Source organism: Octopus bimaculoides, chromosome 3, assembly GCF_046866305.1.
Source record: "Octopus bimaculoides isolate indiv1 chromosome 3, ASM4686630v1, whole genome shotgun sequence".
Lineage (NCBI taxonomy): Eukaryota > Metazoa > Mollusca > Cephalopoda > Octopoda > Octopodidae > Octopus > Octopus bimaculoides.
The window spans coordinates 1038591-1042689 of NC_142930.1; the positions used below are offsets into that span (position 1 = coordinate 1038591).

General features: G+C 36.9%; 1 non-coding gene across 1 annotated transcript; it reads right to left on the reverse strand.

Moving 5' to 3' along the window:
• Positions 1-575: 575 nt before the first annotated feature.
• Positions 576-657, reverse strand: Trnal-aag (transfer RNA leucine (anticodon AAG)). Its single transcript has one exon. It is a non-coding gene; the product is annotated as a tRNA-Leu (tRNA).
• Between the last annotated feature and the right edge of the window lie 3442 nt (positions 658-4099).

Sequence of the window (4099 nt, forward strand, 5' to 3'; positions counted from 1 at the left end):
TTCTCAAAGGAATCAACCAAAGACAGCAGACGTGACAAGGCAACACTTTATATAAAGTTCTTTTATTCCTCGATTACATCATCAACACTTCAGTACAACAACAACAAAAGCAATAATTTGTGAAAGAATCGCCGAGTTTTTATGAACAAATGAATCAATAAAATGTGACATGTTTGACAGAAACAACACAAAACAAACTCATGAAACTGGAAACACATTTTAATTGTGCTTTACATAGTAAAGATTGGGTGGGAGATGTTAAATATTCCTTACTACAAAAGTATCATGTATGTATGCAGGTGTGTGTGCATACACACACACGCATATACATACATACATGCACATCAATGTATATATGCACACACACACACAGAGTATCTATAAAAATATTTAGAAAACCTTATCGACAAAGATAAGCTTGTTTTCATCTATTTTTATAATATGCTATAAATTAAGCTATTTAAAATTGTAACATGTTGCAGGTCTATTACATATAATATACTCATATATGTACATGCTTGTATATATACTCGGGCGATTGAATTTCACCATTATGCGAGATAGAAAAAATGTATTGGCAGCGGTGGGATTCGAACCCACGCCTCCGAAGAGACTGGTGCCTTAAACCAGCGCCTTAGACCGCTCGGCCACGCTACCACACAGATATTAAGATAAAGAAATAATTCTAATGAAAATGTTTAAATGATCAGTTTGTTATTTGCAAAAGAAACTATAAAAATTAGTGTTAATGATGGTATTTTCATTGGGTCAGGGGACACCCAGGGGGATGGCGTTATCTTTTTTATTATTATTATTTTGTTTACAACGGTGTACGTCGTCATATGACATCCTCAAGGACTTTAGCGTACCGCCACTTTTAAACACCTATTTCCAACATGGAATATTTTAGAACCCTATGAGTTGGTGACTAGTCTGATAGAGGGACACATGAATTATTTTAACGAAGATTTAAATAGCTTTTTACTGAAGGATAACAATACCTTAAAACAGCAGAATTCAGCGAACCCTATCCGATACAGGTAATAACTTTTCTGTATGGTCTATTTTTATAACTTTCTAAAATTAAACTATTATATTAGACACATACATGTAATATCTATGTATACATGCACATATGTACATCTCTCTTTCCTCTCTCTCTCTCTCTCTCTCTCTCTCTCTCTCTCTCTCTCTCTCTCTATATATATATATATATATATATATATATATATATATATATATATATATATATATATGTAGTGCAGGCGTGGCTTCCAACCACATGGTTCCAGGTTTTTTTCCCATAGCCTGATACTTTGAGGTAATGTCTTCTTTCTACTATAGCTTCGGGCCGACGAAAGCCTTGTGACGGAAACTGAAAGAAGCCTGTCATTTGTGTGTGTATGTGTGTGTGACTATGTGCCTGTATTTGTTCCCCATGAACGCTTGACAACCGGTGTTGATGTGTTTACGTCCTCGTAACTTAGCAGTTCGGCACAAGACACCAATAAAATAAGTGCTAGTCTTGAAAAAAAAAAAAAGACTGGGGTCAATTCATTCGACTAAAAATTGTTGAAGGCGGTGCCCCAGCATGGCCGTAGTCTAATGACTGAAACAAGTGAAAGGTATATATATCATTGTTTTAACGTCTACTATTTCTGTCCGCATGGTTCAGACGGAATCTATTGAGGGAGTTTTTCTAGAGCTGGATGCCCACGCTGTTGCCAAACTGTAGTTTATGCCCTTACACGCGCATACATATTTCTATCCCTAATTTTCACTGATGATAGAAAAGTTCTACTGAAAAAAAAAGAAAGAAAGAAAAATTAATACTCTTGTGAGAAATAAAGGATGGTTTATGAGTTAAGGTTTAGACCTGACGATGTATTTGCTCACCCTGGTTGCATCATACGCTGCTGTATACAGAAACAGACGGAACAGACGGAATACTAAATCAATGGCCATGTTTTCTCCTCTTATCTACTGCTGTGCCCTTTGCATCACGTCACAGATTCTCACCACTTCGAATACGAACGACCTGTGTCAAAGTGGCGGTGGGAGTATAATGGGATTAACATTACAGCCGAAACCGATGGGGTTTAATTGTCGCGCGTCGAGCGCATACATACGTACGCACATACACACACATACGTACGCACACACACACACATACATACCTACATATATGCTTCGTCAACATCACTTATAAGGCATTCCAGCTAAATTTAACACTTTGAAAGGAGACATAATTATCTGAACGTAAATTACGTTTTGCCAGGAGACAAAACTAGTTAGAAACCCAAAATCAAACAGATTTCATTGAGGCAGATTTTCTACAGCTGGATGCACTTCCTATCGCCAACCTTCATCCATAGCCAAGTAAGTTAATATTTCCCTAAGGCCAGACATGTTTTCGGGGGAGATTGGAAATTAATAGTATCGCTTACATGACAGTGACATAAATGTTCAACCATTACTAATGCTTAGCAGAGAAGTTTAAGTAGAGAGTGTATCCTGGAGAGTGAAGATGGGTCGAAGCCTAGGGACGAGAAAGTTGTATGTCAGAAAGAAATAAAGTGTAAGAGGCGAAATATGTGATCAGGACTAGAGAGAAGACATGAGATGATTAAGAACAGAAAGGGGAATTAGTCAGGCGATTTGGGCATGTGGAAACATAGACCATAATGGCGATATGGAGTGCGACGGTTTGGTGCCGATGGCTTGCAACAGAACCAACGCTTTTGAAGGTAACCAAGGGTGAAATGGTGATGACAAAACACAACATGATGCATTCAATTCACTAGAAAAAGGTGAAGGAAATACCTTTTATGCATACAGACACACATAATTATATATATGTACTCACGTGTACATGCGTATGAGTGTATATACATATATATGTTTATATACACATATATGCACACACACACATATACATATCAACGCCATGATGGGTCAGACGGAATCCATTGAGGTTGATTTTCCAGAGCCAGAAACCCTTCTTGCAGCCAACCTTCACCTGTTTTCAAGAAAGGTGATATAACCACATATCGTTCATTGTTATATATCAGCTATATATAACATATATATCGTTCATTGTTATATATTTCGTAGACGGCCGTGTAGTTAAGGAACTTGCTTTGCAACCACGCGGTTTCGATCCCACAGCGCGGCATCGTCGGCAAGTGTCTTCTACCATAGCCCTGGACCGACCAATGCTTTGTGAGTGAATTTGGTAGACGGAAACTGCTTGGAAGCCCGTTGTGTGTGTGTGTGTGTGTGTGCACATATATATATATATATATATATATATATATATATATATATATATATATATATGTGTGTGTGTGTGTGTGTGTGTGTGTGTGTCTGTGTTTGAGTTGTGTTGCTTTCTTTACGTCACCGTAACTTAGTGATTCAGTAAAAGAGACCGATACATGATGCACCAGACAAAAAAATTACTGGGGCTCGATTTGTACGACTGAAACTTTTAAGGTGGTGCTCTAGCTTGGCCGCAGTCCAATCACTGAAACCCCTAAGAGTTAAGAAGTAAAAGATATTTGTTTAGATTAAGAATGTGATGTCGCAACGTTCGATAATAAACTTGATGTGTTAAAAGAGAAAAAATGGTTATATTGTAAAAAGCTTCAAAGTTTGCCTCATTCTACAATGGGAACCCGCTGTGATAATAAAGCGAAAATTAGGTCAGGAGATCAAACAACTACACTGTTAAATGCCTGGACATTGTTTTGTTTTAAGAGATCTGAAACGATACTTAAAAATGGAAATGAGAACGGATTGATGATCAGACAAGACAAATAAACAGAAGACATTGTTGATTGAAGCAAAATCTACAAGTTTGTACGATGATCTGCAGAAAGTTAAAAGTTTTGTGACAAAACTGTTTTTTGTTTCTTAGGATTGGTTTGAGAAATTTAAGAGACATTTTACTTTGAAAATTAAATAATTGGTGAAGCTGCTGGTGGTGACATTAGAGCCTGCTTGTATTTCTTGTTAGTATTGATTTGTAACAGTTTAAAAGAAACAGTATTAACCGTTTTGTTAGACTTCTATTGAAATAACATTGTTTTTGTTTCAC